The sequence below is a fragment of the Aythya ferina genome (genome assembly GCF_964211825.1).
Source record: "Aythya ferina genome assembly, chromosome: 20".
Classification (NCBI taxonomy): Eukaryota; Metazoa; Chordata; class Aves; order Anseriformes; family Anatidae; genus Aythya; species Aythya ferina.
The window spans coordinates 10,085,085-10,104,388 of record NC_140318.1 but is presented as its reverse complement, the minus strand read 5'-3'; the positions used below and the strand labels follow the sequence as shown (position 1 = coordinate 10,104,388).

The 19,304-nt window shown below is 51.0% G+C and overlaps 1 long non-coding RNA gene across 1 annotated transcript; it reads right to left on the bottom strand.

Annotated features, from left to right (window-relative positions):
• Positions 1-6,655: 6,655 nt before the first annotated feature.
• LOC311421933 lies at positions 6,656-10,899 on the bottom strand. The gene is made up of 2 exons (XR_014685111.1): positions 10,124-10,899; positions 6,656-9,587 (listed from the first exon to the last, which is right to left on the bottom strand). It is a non-coding gene; the product is annotated as an uncharacterized lncRNA (long non-coding RNA).
• Between the last annotated feature and the right edge of the window lie 8,405 nt (positions 10,900-19,304).

Genomic DNA, 19,304 nt, shown 5'->3' with positions numbered 1-19,304 from the left:
TATCTGCGTGGTTGTTGCCAAGGTTCTCTTTGTGGGACCCAGTGCTGGTAAATTTATGCTGTTTATTGACAACTGGTTTTGAGCACAGAAAACTGCTTGAACTTGAAGAAAGTGTAGCCACGGTTTCTTCCGTGGGATGTTCTCTCAACTTGTGAGTGGATGCAGAAGTCCCACGGAATGTAGCAACAACCTAAAGAACCCAACTTGCCTCTGCTCATGTCTGACTTGCAAAGAAATGTGTTTTTGTTTGTTTGTTTGGTTTGGTTTGGTTTTGGTTTTTAATTCCTTACTCCAGTGAGACTCACTTGCTATATTAAGTATTGGGAAGAAATCTCCAGTGCTCTCCCCACACCCTCCCCCCGAGGCCTGCAGCAATCTGTGTGAGTTGGGCCATGTTCAGATGTCCCTTGGTGCTTGCTCTTCTTGTCCCGCATCTGTCGTTGCTGATAGCTTCACTTGGCTGGATAAATTAAGCTAATTCTTGCTTTATGTGAACTCTTTGGCTCAGTGCTAGCTCTAGGTGCTGTTGCCTTGAGGGGATTTGTCATCCAACCAGAGCACTACAGACAGTCCTGAAAGCTGCCTCCTGTGCTGAGCTGTCCTGGCCCTCTGACGTGCATCAGCCTGGGGCCAGAAAAGTTTGGTGGCTCCACCAAGGACAGCCGTGATTTTAAGTGCTGTGAGTGTGACCTGTGCTCTGTGCTTCAGCTTCTTCCCATGTGCTGCCTCCTGTTCTCCTCCATCACAGCCGTGAACGTGCAGCGTTTGCCCAGGGAAGCTGTTCCTCTAACACAAGATGGTATTTTTGAGTGTCGGATCCCCAGGTCAGCATTTTGGGCAGAGGGACGTGTCTCCTCTGTTGAAGCCACCCAAAGCCAGCCTGGCTCCACCCCCAGACCCTCTCAGAAGTGGGAGTTAGAGAGACCTTCCCTGCAAGGATCGTCCGGGTCTGTCATGCACATTTTGGTTAATGCAATTTTACAGAAAATGTTGCAGTTGACAGAGCTTCTTTCCTGCTATTGAAAGAAATTAATTATTGCAAATAAAACTCTAAAATGGCTTTTGAAGTAGAGGTAATGCTGCCGGCAGCCAGGTTGCCTGTTGAGCTGGAGATACTTAATTTTGGTTGAGATGAGTGGGGTGTATCACAGGGAAGGCTCGTAAGCTGGTGGCAAGCCTTGGGCAGAATGGGAGTGAGTGCACATGAGAGCACTTGGAGCTTTTTTAGAAGATGGTGTGTGCTTTGTAACCACAGAGCTGCTCGGAGCGGTGGAAGAGGAGCACATCTCGCTCAGCAGCAGTAGCAGCACAACTGAGTTTTGTTTTTCTTTTGAGGGGATGCAAAACAGATGCAAGTCCCTCCAACATCGGTATTTATGGGTGGTTACAGCAGAGGAACCTCTCCCTAGGGAACAGTGACCAGGGCTGGAGTACAGACTAATCCTTGAGGTGCCCTTGAGGGTTAGTACCCTCTGGGGCAGGATGTTGTTTTCCAGGCACGTGCCTGCTCTGTCAGCCTGAGCGCATCGCTTCTTGCATTGCTCTGTGCTGTACCAGGAGAGCTGCTTCCCTCTGTTCGAACATGCAATTAATTTCCAAGTTTTGAATTCTAACTCCAAACTCCCTGGCAGCTGGTCCTGCTCCTGGAGGTTGGGTGAGAGCTGATGGGCTCACGTTTGCATGGGCTGGAGGAGTTGTGGAAAACAGAAAAGCACCAGGTTTCCTGGGTATGCTGATTAGAGCCACTGGATTCGCTTTGTGACCTGTTCCATGGGGAGGTGGCACTTAGTTCAGATGTACGAAGACAGAAAAAAAACCTTTGATGCGAGACTGAAAGTCTGTTCTAAATAATTTATCACAGCTTTCTTTCCTTGCTGCATTTTCTATAGCTGAGTCCTGGACACTAAAACAATCTTTCCTTCTGTGCAGAGGAATGTAAAGCAATTATTGTACAATTTTAAAAGCAGAATTCTTTTTTCCACTTGCTCTCCTGCTGGCTGTGGTCTGCCCAGCTCCTGGGCTGGGCAGTGCAGGGTTCTGGCAGTGTTTCAGCCTCGTGTCTCTGTTGTCCCATCCCATTCTTATACCCACAAATCTTTTTTTCCTGCAGAAGAGGGTCACACCCAGGGGCATCCTAATGCTCCTCTACTTGCACGTGTGTTTCCACAAGGGTTCAGCTGGCCGTCTTAACCAGCCCCTGCCCCCTCCAACCCCCAGCCTTGTCCTAAGGAGTTAGTGCTGGTCAGCCCTTAATACACCAGGCTCTACGCCTACAGTCCCGCTGCTGTTTTGCTGGAAATGCAGCAGGAGAGGGGGGGTGGCTTAGAGGAACCCAAGGTTTCACCTTGGGTGCTGAGGACACAGAGCTTGTTCCCTCAGCCCAGCACCAAGCGTGGAGGGGCAGGATCAGAGCAAGGTCCTGAGGAGTTGGGGCTGCAGCTGCTGGGTGAACTCTGGGGGTGGTGCGAGAAGTTCCCCTGAAAGCCTTTGGCTTGGACACTGGTGGTTGCTGATTGCTGGGGTTTAGGCCCTTGAGTGAACTTCCAGAAACACCTCCCAGTGACAGATGAGCAGTGGGTTGAGCACCAGTCCTGCTTGGTGGCCCAGGCTGAGCCCTTGCAAGCTGCCAGGGTGACACACGGGTGAGGACCGTTCACGGCTGCAGCCGGTGCTGCTGCTGTGCTCTGCCACTGCCCCGGCTGCTGCGCTAAGGGGACAGATGTGTCCCGGCTCGGTCACTTGTGAACCAGGTGCACACTGGAGACAGAAAGCCATGGAGGAGGGGAGGTGTTCTGGGGATGTGCGTTCGCAGGGCTCCGACTCCAGACATGGTCCCTGCAGGGGAAGGGCCGGGGGCCCCTGAGCCTGGTGAGGGGACCCTGCAGCCGGGTGACCCCGAGCTGGGCGGTGGCGCTCCCGTCCCCTTGGGGCTGACTGACTGCACGGCCTGCTGCCAGCACAGAGCTGGTCCAGTTGCTCTGTTTCACTGTTTGACCATCGGAGAAAGCTCCAGCAGAGTTCAGTGAAGAGGAGCGAGCCACTGCTGCCCCGTGGCAGCTGGAAGCACCGTTTCAGATTTGCTGGGAGGCATCGCCCAGGCAGGAGCAGAGCTCTGGGCTCGTGCTGTGCCGCGCTGGCTCGTGCGTGGCTGTTTGTGCGGCTCCCTGGCTGCGAGCTGGAGCCACCACAGTAAGCCTGGGACGAGCTGGTCGTGCTTTGCTCTGTGGACTGGGGGTGGATGGGGGCTGCAGCAGTGCCCTGCGATGCTCCTTCCCTGGCAGACGTCATTTTCTCTGCGTGTTATTCCAAAATTAGTCTAATCTTATTTATTTGTGCTCCCCTGACCTCCTCCAATGTGTGATTTTCCTTGCATGCCGCCCAAGTGCTGTGTTTAAGCTGTCAGGATGCGGGGGCTCTGCTGTGCCTCAGGGTTTAATTTACTGTTGCTGTGAGTAAGAGCCAGTAACAAAATCAGCAAACGAGAAATACAGCAAATATTTTCCTTTCCTGCAGGCGCTCCGTGAGGCTGGACCAGCACCAGCTGTGCCGAGCCCGGCCGAAGCGCCGTGCCGCGTGCGAGGTCTCACAGTGGGACTGCGGCTTCCTGGAGGAGACAGAGCACGAGGCATTGGAGTTTTTAAGATGTTTGGTAACAGTGACATTATGATGTGGCTTCTGATGGCACCAGGGCACAGACTTCCATCAGCCCTCCCTTCCTGTCCCATGGCTGCTTCCTCTCCTGCTGGGTCTGGTGGGGTTTGTGCCTGTGCTCCTTGTCCACAGCCTCTCCTTGGGTCACAGAGGGTCTGACCCTATTTTTCCTCATGGCCTTTATTTGTGCTTTGTCATAAATAGTGCTGTGAGCCCTCAGGGCAGCTGTGCCCATGGCTCCCAGGCACTGGAAGGGGGCACTTGTGGAAGTGAGGTTGGGGCGCAGCTGCCTGCAGGTGCCAGGTGCAGAAGCTCAACACAAGGAAAGTTTCCTCCTGTACCCGGGGTGCTCCCTGAGAGCAGGGAAATGCTGGCACAGCCTCCCCGCCTCCGCCTGGGGCAAGGAGCACTGCCGCACCCCCTTTCCTGACTCAAGTCCAGATATTTAGGGGAAAACGTGGAACTAGCAATTGCAATAAAATTATTTGCCTGTTGCTATAATATCTATACATATATATATAAACCAAAAGTGTTATTAGTATATATCCTAGTTTTAGAAGTAACTATGTACTATAAATCTAATTTTGTGTCAGGGTTGTTCCTGGAGACACTTTACACCCTGCAGGTGCAGCTCTGGGCAGTGTTTGAAGTGCCGGGAACGCACCTGGGGCCTGAGCGTTTCTGAGAGCAGGCACGGCGTTTCACAGGTAATTGGCACAGCCACTGCCACCGTCCTCCACAACGGCCGGAGCCAGCAGGGACAGCTCTTAATTAAATCTCACGCCATCGGGGGGTGAAGGACAGGCATACACTCTGTCACGACGCAGACAGGGTTACCAGCGGGGAGCGATGGCTCTGTCCGACGTGGCCTCGATACAGAAGCGCCCGTGCTGAGCCCCTGCTCCCCTGCACAGCGCTGAGCAGGAGGCAGCACCCGTGAGCTGCAAGCACTAACGATGCCCCTGGAAGTAGGTAGCTCTGGAAATGTTGTCTTTAGCCATGGCATCTGTCAGGAAGGGCAGGCGTAGCAGCACCAGCGGTTGACTGTCCTTGCAGGGTTGAGCACAGCTCTGCATTAGAGCACTCGAGTGGTGTATAATTCGGGATCAAAAAGCACACAAAGTGGGCATTAATTATAAATGTACCATAAATGACACATTTTTTTCCTCGAAGAAAACACACTAGCTGTGATGCATGGCCCCAGAGGAGCGTGTCAAATAAGGCTGGCGTGTGGTTCGAGCAGCCCTGACCTGCCTGCGTGTCCTCAGGCTGCAAGGGGCGAGCTCTGAGCAGTGCCTGTGCCCTGTGTATGAGCACAAAGCCACCATGGGGACTGCTGGGGGTGATCATGGGTGGCCCCAAAAGCTCTGCTTGCCCCTGGTGCCAGTGCCGGGGTGTCTGCATTCTGCTGTGCCTGGGCAGGCAGAGCAGGGTGCTTTTTGTGTCAGCTGGCATGAGTGGGGTGCTGACTGTGCCCATGGCTGTATTTGCAACCTAAATAAATTTTTACTCTATCCTGGGCATGTGTGCTCCCACCTCCACGCAGCTGGCATCTGGTGACCCACCTGGTGTGGGTCTGTTCCTCCAGTGTGTGATTGGGCTGGCCCAAATTAAGCACTGAATTAGTTGGAGGAGGCTGGATGGTGACTGCGGTGACTGCAGTGACTGCTCAGCATGCTGCAGAGCTGGGGGATACTCAGGCATCCCCCACAGCACTGCCCCATGGCTTAGCCATGGCACCGAGTCTCCTGGTGGCTGTAAATCCCCCTCCCCCCCCGTTATTTCCTTGCTGGAAATAGAAAGCTTTTAACAAAGCAAAGATCGGAAAAGCTTTTAGAGAAGCTCTGGTGGAGCAGTGAGCCTGTGGGATTTGGGGGTAATGAGGCGTGAGAGCCATCGCGGTGGCGCTGCCCGGGCTGTGGCTGAGGGCACTGGCGTGGGGCCACCCAGCCCCGGGCAGCTGCAGCCGCTGGTTGGGGCTCCTGCTGTGGGACGTGCTGGGCGGTGAGGATTTTGGTTCCCAAAAGCAGAGGGGAGAGCTGAGCCTTGCAGGAGTGTTAGGGGAGCGTGCCCCTTTTGGGGTCTCTTTTTCCCTGGAGCAGTGCACCTCTCAGTACACTCCATGGGGCAGAAAGCTTTTCTAGGTGCCTGAGAGCCACCAGAATTAAATGGAGACAGCATCTGCTCCGCAGCCGTTCCCCCGTGCAAAACAGGTGGCAGGAGAGTGCCTCAGCTCCTCTCCCTCGCAGCAAAACAGGGGCGGTGAGTGGGGTTCTTCAAGCTGGCAGGTAAAGGATGATTAAAACATCACCTGGCTGGCGTGGCTGTCAGTGCCCTTGAGCACTGGGATCGTGTGGACTCGGGGAGCTGAGCCTGCCACTGAGCTCTCAGCACGGTGCCCGCCAGGGCTCTGGGGAAGGCTGGAGCATGGGCAGGGACCGGAGCAGCTCTGCTCCCCAGTGCCAGAGTTGGGCTGGACGGGGCACTGTGGGGACCCAGATGGGCTGGCTGCAGGGTTTGGCCAGCTGTGAAGCTGAGCTGGGGGTGAAGGCAGCTCTTCTTGGGGCCCTGAGCGCGGGCTGTGGCCGTGCTGCTCTGGGAGCTGCTGATGTTGCACAGAAGGCGAGGTAAAGGGGGAAACGCTGAGCCCCAGCAATAAGGCTGCCAAATCCCTGCAGAGCAGCTCCCACCTGGGGACCCTGCACGTGTTCCTGCTGCAGACGGCCCAGGCTCCTGTGGGACCCTCTCCCTCCTCCCCAAAATCTGGCCCTGGGCTGCGTGCGCTGATGCGCAGGGAGGCAGAGCACTGTGCGGGGGCTGCGGTGCCCCGGGGGAGCCCTTCTCGGGGCCACCCATGTGCTCCCCAACACACGGCCGAGTGGGACCCAGCGGGGTGGGTGCCGTGTGAGTGCTCTGCCTTGCCAAACTAGGTCATGCCGTGAACTCGAGCGCTGTGGCAGGCAGAGCTAAAAATACGGGCAGAGCCGAGCGTTTCCCCAGCAGCTGTGAAGGGCTGTGGCCCCGCTGGGTCAGACCTTGGCCGTGATCCCAGCCCTATCCAGGAGGGTCACCGGGGCCTTGGGCTGCCACAGCAGGGGCTGATTCAGGAGCAGGTAATGGAAAAGTCCCTCTGGGGCTGCAGATCCAGAATCTGTCCCCCCAAAATGCATCTTTTCTGGTGGTGTTTGCCAGGCAACTCGCAGCCTGGCTGTTTGGAGACACCCTCCTGTGAGCCCTGGGTGTCTCATCCCCAGCGCCTCATCCGCCCTGGGAAGCAGCCTCAGCTTCCCTCTGTTATCAGTGTGTAAACCATTAGTTATTAGAAAATAACGTGGAGGAGAGGGAGGAACAACAATGTAACCCAAGCCTGATGCAAAATCTCAGCCAGCCAAATGTCATTCCCTTAGGAGAGTGCCTTTGTTTTAGTGTCATGCTTAGGGAGGGCACCCAGTGGATGGGGACGAGTGGCCTGCGGTGTGCTGCTGGGACAAGCCCAGCCGGGCCCTGCACTGCGCCAGGAATTGCTGCTGAAAGGCAGTGGGCTTGAGCCCAGCCCCAGGGCTTGCAGTGAGCCCACGTGGCTGCTGCCTGCAGCTCAAGGGTTTTGTCTGTCCCCTCTTTGGGCCTTCAGTTGTTCCCTTTGGGACTGTCACCTCTCTGGCCACCTCTCGTGCTGCAGAAAAGCACAGGCAGCACAGTCCTGCTTTTCTCATTCTCTGCCTCTGGTTTCTCTACCTGGGGCCTGAGCCGTGTTGCTGGAGTACTGCAGAAGCAATTCCCTCCCCTAATGATGTCTAGATTTTTTTGCATCATAGCTTTTTTGGATGAAACGTTTCCCTCGTTGCCGTTTGAAAGCTGGCCTATTTTAATACTGCCAAGTGAAAATGGGTTCGTGCGCAGAGAAGATCCCAGTTGCTCTATACAACTTCGCTGGTGTAATTATTCACTGCCAGTCCTTCTGCTTCCAGCAGCTGTATAATTCATCAGCTGTGTTTTGTGCTCATTTCTCAATCAATGATGAAAACATTGATTAGTGTCAGGCTGGGACCAAATCCTGCAGAATCCCTCTATATCATCTCTGTTCACTGATGACTCCTTGTTTGGAGATGGGTTTGCAGCTCTCCATCCATTTAATGAGGGTTTTATCAAGATTGTATAGAGCTAAATTTGTAATTAGGATGTCATATGATATTAAGTCAAACACGTTGCCAAAAGCTAAGCAAATAATGGCTACATGCTAACCTTTATCTACAAACTCACAATTTTCTCAAAGGATGAGACGAGGCTCATTTGACAAGACATTTTCCATTAGACCACACGGAGTGTATTTTTAATCCTTGAGTTCGATATTAATTGAATCCTGCATGTCTTCTCTGTTTTTCAATCTGAACATCACGCTGGACCAACCAATTGTTAACCAGGGCACCCACTTCACCCGCTGAGCACCACGTTGGTTCCTGCCAAGCTCGGCACATCCCCAGGCTTTGAGCTTTTCAGAAGCGAGTGAACGAGGGAGCTCAGCTCAGCGCACTGCCTGAGGGCCCTCAGGTGCAAACCTTGTGGGTTTGCTGATTCAGAAACCCCACGGATGTCAGCTGTGATGCTCTCCGCTGTTGGTAGACCAGTGAGTAGTTCATCGTCTTCGTGTCTTACGTTCCATTCCTTACTAAAAGCAGCAGAGAGGTAAGTGCACGCCTTGTCACTGGCAATGCACCTCCACATCTAGAAGTGCCACGGCTCCTCCATCCTTGTGCTCTTCAAAATTCAACTGGGTGAACCCTGAGCGAGGCGGTGTCATGCCAACACCTGCCCTGAGCAGAAAATCAGACTGGAGACACCCTGAGGTTTCTCCTGGCCAAAATCTTCTTATGCTTCTCTAGGTCTATGAAACAGACCTGCAACATCATTAATGCTTCTCTTGTTTCTAACAGAGAACAACTTGTTACTGCTCATGGCTTTGCCGGCGATGGATTCTGCTCTGCCCACCTTCCTCTAGCAATATCTCTGCTTCATAACTCTCTCTGGTGATTGCTACATATTGATTGGTATCTAATACTTTCTTCCTCTTCATATATATTGTCATTTTGCCTCCAGTGGCTGTTTTCAGGTTACCAGCTTTGAGGATTGGCTTTCAGCCGAAGTTACATTTTCTCGACTGTGCAGTATCAGCTTTTTTGCCCTATTGTAAGTTCTTCTGAAACTGCTGATTTTCCACGCAGAAGCTGGTGGTTCTTCCCCTTCAGTTTCCCTCATAACTTTCACCATCATTGTGAAGTTTGTGAAGCTGCTGGTTACACAGGTGATGAAATGGTACCAACAAGCCATACCGATCCATGGTGGAGTTATGTGACTCCGGAGTGCATTGGAGGCAGCAAAGCAGGATGGTGAGACATCCAGCCTGCCTGGAGCCAGGAGAGGCTCTGCTCCCCCCAGTCACACCTGACACAGTGCCTGAGCTGCTCCATCCATGCTGGGGTGTCTCTGCCCTCCCTGGCAGCCTGGTCTTAACACCATTCATAGTGTTAAGCGCTTTTTCTTTTTGTCTAACCTAAATTTCCCTGTAGCAGTTTAATTCCATTGCTTCTTGTCCTGTCCTGCCTTTTATCTAACTGGAGCATGTTGCTGTGGCTCTCCCCAGGTCTCTACTTCTCTGGGGTGAGTCATTCCCTCTTTCAGCCTTTGCTCACAGTCTGTGCTTCTGCACCATCTCATCCCTCCTCGTGCTCCCTCTGCACCATCTCCAGTGGGCCCACGTCCCCTCCATGGCCAGAACTAGGCCAGATGCTCCACCTGCTGCCCTACCAGCCCTGCTCAGGCTGCACATGATGGCACATTTCTGTACCAGTTCTCATCCTGTGACATTCACCTCTTCTGCACGGGCATGCCACTGTCGGCTCAGTCCAGATGAAGGTTTGCAGTAGCATCCAGCCCCTTTCCTGCAGAATGGTGACAGATTCAGCTGCTGCCCATGCCAAGCCCCTGGCCAATCTCTCAGCCTGTCTGGTTTCACTGTGAACCACTGGGGCTGCTCTTCTCCCTCCCTGAAAGGCAGCTTGGAAGTGGGGCATGGGCAGAGAGAGCAGAACACGTAACGCCCTCCTACTGCGTGCACACACTGCATCCATTCCTTTCCCGTGCCCTGGGCTATTTTATTTGCAAATGTGGAATTTGTTATCCTTGCTAAGGGATCTAATCTACTGGCTCTTTGTTGCCTGCTTCTTCGTGTGATGCCCCAGCTGAAGCTGATGGCTCCTATCTTGGTACATCCTTGCCGTGGTCAGGAGCTGCTGACAGCCCTGAATGTGTGTGCAGCTGCTGTGTGAATCTCCCCGTGCTGCCCAGAGCCACTTCTTGTCATCAGTAAAGATGCAGATACACACTTTAGGCCAGTAGAGAGCTATGGAAAGCACTGCAAACAAAAACACACACCATAACACAACATAGCAAAGCCCAGCTCTCCTCTTTTCCTCACCTCCCTTTCAGTTTCTCACTCCTTCTGCCATAACCATCACAAGTAGTTTCCTTCCACCCACCCAGAGGGAAAGGCTAAATGCATCCCTTATCATCCTCCAGCTGAGCTTTCTGAGTCATCTTCCCCATACGTTTCTACCTGCTTCTCTCTGTGCTCTTTGGCCTCACTCTGTGCAGGATCAGTCCCTCAGCAGTCTCTGCTGCTCCCTTGCACGGCCTCGTGACAGGCAGAAGTGCCCGTGCTGGAGCAAGCTGGGCTCTGCTGTGCCCTGGGCTGTGCACAATATGGATGCTGCATTTCCAGCTCTGCCTGAACCCTTTTGCCAGCAGTAATTGCAAATGTGCAAAACAGCTGGAAATGGTTTCATGTCTGTATGCAGCACCTTTAGGTATAGCGAGGGTTGGATGCGGTGCTGGGTGGGATTGGAGCAGAGCTTCAGTGTTTAGATGTTTACAGGGACACATGCACACAAACACTCCTTTAACAGCAACATTTCTTCTTCCATCTTAAACATAACGCAGCCACCTCAGACTTCAGTGTTTCTTCTGCTGTGCTGCACCAAAGTCAAGACAAAGTCAGGCTGTTATTTTGCCAAACAGTGAAGTATTGAGATGTGGATGGAGCAAAAACTGAGTAATCACTGAATCATTGAGCAATTAATTACCATCTGGTCTGTTCCTGGAGCTGTTTCGGGAATCCCGACCTTGAGGAACCTCCTTCGTTTGGGCCAAGTCCTGCACCTCCACGGCTGCTGAACGGCCCCTGCTGGTGCTGGAGGCCCCTGGAAGCAAGGCCTGTCTCTGGTAGGTGCAAAATTGTCTTCCTTTCCCCAGGAGGGGTGGCACCACAAGGGAACACATCACCTTGGGAGGGGGTTTCCCATCTAGGACAAGTGTCACAACTTGTCTAAGCAAAGCTGCTTTAGTGTAGGTGAGAGTCATGTCTCAAGGAGGCAGCAAGACCAAAGTCATCCAGAGGGCCTTTGCTTCCACACTTGAGGGGCTGCACAGGAGAGAGGTTAAGGAATATTTTCCCTGCATGAAACGTCCACGTTGTTGTTTCCTTTGTTATGTTGATTGGCTTTATTTATCACAGTTTATTTTGAGGGAGTGGTTTATGTCAATGTGAAGGTACTAACTTAACCAACAGGAATGAAATGATGTTACCATCCTGCTCAGATCTTCCCTCATGCTATAGCTGATGCGTGTCTGACTGTTGGGTTTCTTTTATTTATCCCTACCTGCTGTATTATTTTAAGAAAAGAAGATGAAATTATTATTATGCTGCTCTTGAAATGCCGACTGTCTTGCTGGCAGCTCTCCTGGTTCAGAAGTAAGGGGTCTCATCCAAATTCTTTGTTTTCTGGGCAGTGACTTCCCTTGCAGAGCTGTAGGAGCACACCTTTGAAACGATCCCAACCAAGCGACTAATGCAGACTGTAACAATCTCCCGTGCTGCCACTGTATCTTTTCTTTTGGGTCCTTGGCATCTCCTCTTACCTGCACTGATTGCATGGTTGCCCGAAATTGTTCAATGCCAATGCTAGCACGAATTCCTCTGGTGGTAGCATTAGCATTAAGTGTAGAAACTCACAGTCAGTGATGCAGTGGGGCACAATGGGGCTCTCACATTCCTTTGGGATGGGTTTGGCAGTGCGGGGACCTACTGCGTGCTCCCAGCTTGACCCCAGCATGGGTCTGGGAGCTGCTGCAAGGTCAGGTTGCCTCCGAGCACCGCCACCAGTCCTGCTTGGCCCTTGTGCTCTAGGGCTCAGTAAATGGCCAGAAAACTGTCTCAGGAGCGAGGAGCAGGAGTTTTCTGCTGGCACAAATGGAGAGTGGGAGTGCATGGCCAGGGAAGCAGCGGGTAGGACGGAGCAATGGGAAGCACTCTATGTTCAAGGTGGCGTTTGGGAAAGGACAGAGGGAACTGAGAAAAGATGGAAAGGTTTATGTGATGGGATTGGATATAGTTTCGTCCTTTCTTAAATGCCTGAACTGCATTATTATTATCATTATTATTACTATTATTATTACTATTATTTTATGAATGGGTCTGCATGTATATCAACAAGGCTACACATGGGACTGAGTCCGCCCGGCTCCAGCCTACCTGGCGCCAGGCATGGCTTGTATTTATAACATTATTTTAGCATTCCTGGGCCATGTTTTAAGGCAGGTTTGTTCAGTGCTTCACATTGCAAGCCCTTAGTCCAGACTGGGCTTCTCAGTCTATTGCAATAAAAACTGAGTAAATAAGAAGTACGGCTGAGTGACAAGACTTCTGTGTGGTTCACATGTGAGCTTTTGCCACCTGGCTGTTGTAATGCCACTGAGACCTGGATGGAGGCAGCTCAAGATTTCAGCCAGCAGAGTAATAGCTAATTGAGTGTATTTCAATCATGAGATCCACAGAAGGAAAGCAAACTCCACAGAGTAGAAGAAAATTGCATCTTAGAGTAATCTGAATGTGGGTAGATAATTAGGCCTATATTTCATGGGAACATTTGCTGGGCAAGATAATGAAAAGGCGGGCAACATAATTTTCTTTAAGTAGTGTGATGCCTCCCGCTAGGGCCAGGGTGTGCCAGCACTGGTGCTGCAGTGCAGTGGGAGCCTGGGAAGGCATCACCTGGCCAGAGGAGCTGTTCCATGGCACTGCCAAGCTGAAGCCATCCTCCCCACCTCTAATGTCTGCTCAGAGGAAGCTGGTAAGGCTCCTGCACTGCTCTTGAATAAGAAGGCAAACTAAATCCCACAGCCTCGTCATAGTCCTCTCACTCAGAATGGCAGCCACAGCAAAATCTGCTCAGGTTGTGTTTGTCTAGACAGACGCAGGTCAATTCAGTGCTAACATGGGAGACCCCAGTGGGAGGCCAGGCTTGGAAGAACTCCTGCTCTGAGTCACTCTGATCCGGGCTGGAAGACCGGCAAGGGCTGACGTAGCGGCTCTGCAGCTGAGGTTCAAATGAGATGCAGCCTGGTTGTCCATGCCCAGGAAATCCCTCGTGTGAGAAGATGATGCTGGTGCTGAGCATTGCCCTGAGCGCTGGCTCCACATGCTGCTAGTGAGCTGCTGCACCCACCCCAAAAGGGTGCACCAGCCCTCAAATCCCCACCAACTATGGCTATGCATGGAAGCAAAGCTCTAAGGCCTTTTTCAGTGTTGCTTTTTCCAAATTTGGGATAGAAATGTTATGCTTGTGCACATCCTCCACACCAAGATAAGCACATATTCTCCCTTCCAAATATCCACTTTGGAGTAGGGCGGCTCCTGTCTTGGCCTTGCTACAGACCTTGCTGCCTCGTGCAGGAGCAGGGCGATAATATAAAATAATACTTGGCTTCTTCATAATGCTGTCAAAATGAGAAGGTTTGGGCAAGTGCAGTGACTTAGGAGGGTGGAGGAGAGGGCTTCCTCTCTGTAACATGTAATCAGGGTGAGCGATCAAGGTCTAAGAGGGTCTGACTTCCCCTCCTGCCAACACTGCACTCATTAGCGCATCAGGGCTGGTACATGTCACATAACAGAAAGAAAGGCTGAGAGGTTGTATCCAGCCCTGATAATTACTGGGTAGGTCTTTTACTATAAATAGCCAGGAGTAAGTTGGCCTTAAGATGGGTCTGAGTGTTCTGTATCTGAGCTGGTTCAGAGAAGCTGCTCATCCAAAGATCAGAGCTATCTTTGGGACTGTATTTGAACAAGCTCTTACTTTCTAACACCCAGTGCTTTGCCATTTAGGAGCAGCTCTGTCCAAGTGAATCTGCACAAAGCAAACCCATAATTCTTGGGTAACTCCAACTTGCTAGCTATTGATACTGCTTCTGTGATGTATTGCCTAATTTTAATTATGCCAGTTTTGGGAAAGTTATTTTCTTACAGTGCCTCATTAGGGTGAGGTTTCTAATCAATGAATTCAGCAGGAACATCTTGAAGTGACTAAATTAGCCAAGTGGGAAGTTAGCTAGGTGATATTTCAGTGACCTCCTGGTACCTGAGAGACTTTGAGCTTCTCATTGCAGTTGGACACAATAATCATTGTCCCCAAACTCTTTTCATGCACTGTTATACAGATAAACACGGACAGGTCCTCCGGCTCCCCCACCACCATGGATTTATTGCTGTCTCTCAGGACTGTTGTGACTTGTCAGAAGAGCTGAACTGGGACACTGTGTTTATGGACAGTTTGTCTCTTTTCAGGACAGTGCTTTGCCCCTCCATTAACACCATGCCTGGGGCAGTATTGTGCAAAACAGCAGGAGCAGGGGGCTAAAAATGTCCCTGCCTGAGGCAGTCCTCTCTGCACTTCTCTGGTCTCAGCACTTCCCCTGCTTGGGAGATGCCCCCACCTCAGGCTTGCCCTGTGGCATTGTGCAACCCTGGGAAAAGTCCCCAGGGGTGGGGGTCCCACACCTCCACAACACTGCTACCATGTTATTGTGCCCTTTCTGTTAACTAAATAAAGATGTTACCTGCAGGGACCAACAATGCTCATGGTCTCACTTAGGAACAAAGAAATTACAGTCATCTCGCATGAGCACAGTTTTAAAAATCATGCTTTGTCCTGTTTTTATGCTTACCATACTGCTGAGTCGCTTCCCGTCAGCCTCCTGGGTTTGTACTTCATCCAAAGCAGCAAACAGACTGTGATGCACAAGTGCAGCTTGGGTGGGGACGGTATTCAGATGAACCTGGGAGAAAAAGAGGCCGTTTCTCACAATAAGGCTTCAGAGCCCAGTGTAGTGCTCTGAAGTTCGGATTGTTTTTCTCCTGTGTGCATATCTTTGCAATTATCTGGACTGGATGTCCTGAGCCATTTTATTACCTAGTTTTTCACTATCATGAGGTCTTTGTATATTCTTCAGTATCTCATGTATTTATGACACTGAATATCTTAGCATCATCAGCAAGTTTTGTCATTCCTTTTTTCAGCTCCTTTTCAAGATTATTTCCAAATACACTGAAGACTGCAGACCCCAACACAGCTCTTGTGGGGCTCCATTCAAGACCTCCGTCTATTCAGGAGCCTGACTATTGATAGCTATTTTCTGAGAAATCCTTTAACCAGTTACTTATCCACTTTAAGCCCTTTCTGTTAATCCCATGACAGCTGTATTCCTGTAAGAAACTCCTGTGACAGACCTTTTGGGAATCCAGGCAGACTATATCTCATGATCATTGACTCCTTTAAGGAATTGTAATAGCTTTATGAGGCATTCCTGTATTCAAGGAAAACCACTTTTTTTTTTTTTTTCTTTCCCCCCCCCGCCCCCTCCAATTTCAGATATATCCTAGTACACACTAATCATATTCTTTACTACAGTTTCTATCAGTTTGTCCAAGATCAACCTCAGACTTCATGGTCTGTAATAACCCCAAACCCTTCCCATTTGTAACCTGAGAGCTCTCGGACATGGAGGCTGTTATTCACAGTGATTACATGCTACAATTAAGTAATTACACTGTTTCATTCCTGAGTTCCTCATCCAGAGCACTTAGGTGAATGCCACCTCAGCCTTGTGAATTTTGCACTCTTTGGTTTGGCCATTTATTCCTCAACTTCTGCCGACAACGTGAATGTGAGCTGAGTTCTGTGCCACGTCCTTATAAAGACTTCTGGTACAGAAGCTTCTCTGAACTTGTCCTCACTGACTACAGCTGCAAAACATTCACTTTGTTCTTTTGTTCTGACCTTATCTCCTACGAGTGCTCCTGTTGCACCATGGCCAACTTCTGACTCTCTGGCAAGCTTCTTGTGCTTCAGGAGTTTGAAGAGTGGTTATTGTTATTTGCCTTTGCCTTTTGCAGGTTGTTCCTGTAACTGTTTGTTTTTTATTTTTTGCTCACCTTAATTCTTTTTGAATTTAAATTGACAGGATACACAGTCTTTTGTTTGTTCAGACAAAAATGACTTTTCTAAACATGAAAAGATTGTATCCTTCAAGCCTGAGAGTCATCAGACCATCTCAGACCACCTCATCTCAGTTTGATCTAAGGCTTAGACCTAACAACGCCCAGGACATCGGGGTTTCCTACTAGAAAAGTGTGTGGTTTTGTTGTTGTTTGGTTTGTTTGAAAGGATTCTATGATACCAGATTATTAAAGTGTGACACATTTATATAGATAAAAATCATCAGTGGCCAGGATGAATTTCGTCTGTCTTGGGCTTGGGGTATGTCACCTTTGCTGGTACAAAGAGGCGAGCATTTCTCTGGCCAGCTACAATTATTTTTGAAGCTGTTTTGGGGTTTGCTCCCTTAGGGTGAAGTGAGCTCAGCAGGGAGCCCCACAAGTAGATGTTTGGGGTCTGGGCAGAGGGACCGTGATGCTCCCTGCCTCCTCGGCCTGCTTGCCTACGTGTGTGCGTCTGGAAGGCCTGTTGCCATGGAGAAGCGATGGGGAGCCGTCTGCCTGGCTCGCCTGACTTTTTTCCTAGCACGAAGCAAAGGCATTTCGCCAGCCTTAATGAGATGAAGGCGTTTGGCACACTGGCTGCATCCTCATCTTTGTCACACTGGGGTATGCAGACCCCCCAAAAATGGGAGAAACTCAAAGGAGGAAAAAAAATGTGGGTGAGGAAGGGAGCAGAGAGCAAGAGAGAAACTGCAGAGATGGACAAGTTCTTGGGTGGGCTACAGAGTGATGGAGCTGGGCCCTTCTCAGGGGTGCACAGGCTGAGAGGCAGAGGGCGTGAATTGCTACAAGGGAAATTACAATTAGAGACGTGGAAAAAAAATCCTTCCCTGTGAAAATGGTATATTTCTGAGACAGGGGCAGGAGTGGTGGTGGCATCTCCATCACTGGAGATCTCTAAAATCCATCTGCCCAAGCTGAGCCACCAATGTGCCTTTGAAGTGAGCCCTGTGTTGGACTGGACCTTCGGAGAGATGGAAGAAGGAGAGTTTCCAAGAGCTCCAGGAGGCACAGATGTGGGAGATAGTGGTCTGAAAATGGGGTGAAGGTGGAGATATCCCTGCTTTTTAGTTTTGGGAATTGACAGTACTGAATACTGCTTCCCTCACTGCAACTGATTGTATGGCACGTTCTCCACAGTTTTGTTTTTATAAGGTGCTCCCTAAAAAACAGGTGTATTGTCTTACTTTCTGTTGTAGAAACACTTTGCTGGCATGACTATACAAGAAAGAAGGGGAGTGGGGCTTGTGATTGTTAGGAGCAGAAAGTTAATGGGAGTCCTCTTCTGCAGGAAGAAATTCAATATATTGATGCTGGGTTCTGTTTTGTACCTGAACAATGTCACCTACAGCAACTTTGGGGTATTTCCAGGTAGATTTGATGGGGATTGTGTCAGGGGTAGGTAGAAAATCTGATGATTTATTGTTTGTTTGCATTAAAAAAAAAAAAACACCTTTGCAACAACTGGCAAAATATATAAACATATAAAAATATTATGAAATAAAGAACATTTTTCCTATATTTATGAAAAAATGGGGTGGGAAGCACAGTTCAAAGGTTTAGGCTGAGTTTATAAAGTATTCCCATGTATTTCTCTTTTCTTCATTGCTGTGACAGTGTGTGCGCCTCTAGATCTGTGTGTCTCTGTTTTCAGTGGTGTGAAGCAAGGCTGGTCATCAAATTAGATGAGCAGCTCTACCACACTTACTTCCAACACAAAGGACTGAGGCATACATGCCCTAAAACCTGTTCTCCAGTATTAGCACATTGAATTGAGACTGCAATGTTTAAAGCTGTCTCATCATTCGGTTCAATGCTGGGTAACAGCTGTGCCCCGTTCATCCTGCTCGGGTTGCAAACCCCCCAGGAAGAGCATGACCCTTGCCTGCAAGGGCAGCTCTACTGAGCCAACAGGACACGGCGACCAGCTCTTTGGGTGGCTCTGATGGAGAGGCTGATGTCACTTAGTACCTCTCCTTCAGTCAGCTGGGCTAAGCTAAAAAGCATGGTGATGTCTTCATTCTGCACACAGGGAACTTTTTCTGTTCACAGCTGGTATCTAAGCAAAGATACATTTCTGCAGATTTGTTATTCACATATTGTCTGTACAGGTCCTTGTGTCTGTGCATGCCAGAGGAGCTGGGTTTTCTGCTCTCTGTATGAATTGCTTTGTTTTTCAAGGGGTAGGTTAATAGAACCAAATAGTTGCATGAAGACTTGAACAAATTAAGTCTGTTTTCTTGCAGATTTTACTTTGGAGTTTATGGAGAGAGAGAGGGTTGAAGTTTGTTGTTCTTTTTTTTTTTTTTTTTCTCCCAAACTTTCAGTCTCTTCCATACAAGGAAGACTTGCAGAGTCAGTGGGACAGCCCAAGTGCTTTTTCTGCATATACTGTGAATAATAATTAAAAGTGAACCGTCCCCACTGACTCAGGTGCCCTGAAAGCAGATTTATAGGCTACTCTCTGCAGGAAAAGCACTTTTCCAGACACCTTGGGATCAAGACATACATACGTGAATTGACAATGTGTCGGGCCTTTGCTGAGGGAGCAGCAGGTCAGAAGGGAGCTCCTCAACCTGGGTTTGTTCTCCGGCAGCCGATGACCCTGAGGAAGGCGTTTGCTGTGGCGGGTGGCTGCGGGGACAAGGAGGACTCTGCCGAGGCCCCTCGTGGCTCTGCTGCCTCTGGTCACCTCTTGTGCCCCCACGGGCGCTGCTCGGGCTGGTGGCAGAGGTTCCCCGCGAGGCTGAAATTAGCAGAGGAGGGTGCCTGTCTGCATCCATCCGCCCTTCTGAGGTGAAGCCTGAGGGCACGGCCCCCGTCTGCACAGCCCCGAGCCCGTGGGGGGCACAACTCGGGGTCCACCTCACGGGGTGGGGGGGCGTCCTGCGGGAACCAAACCCCAAAACCCCCAAACCTCCTGCCGTGGCCAGCGGCCCCCTGCGGCCGGGGCGGCTCCGCTCCCCTCGGAGCAGGGCGGCGGCTCCAGGTCGAGCCGGCTGCACGGGGGCTGCAAATTCACCTCAGGTGCGTGCAGGAGCCGGCGGGGGCTCGGCGCGGGGACCGTCCCCGGCGAGAAGGGGGGGCTGCTGCCGCCGGCAGGAGGAGGCGGGGGCGGAGGAGGGAGCCGGCGGCCAAATATAGCGGCGCTTCCTGGGCGGCGGGCAGCGCCCGGGCCCTCCCCTCCCTCCTGCCGCAGTCAATGAGGAGGCAGCGGCCGCGGCGGAGCTCCGCACTCGCCGGGGGCAGCGGCAGCGCGGCGGGGCGG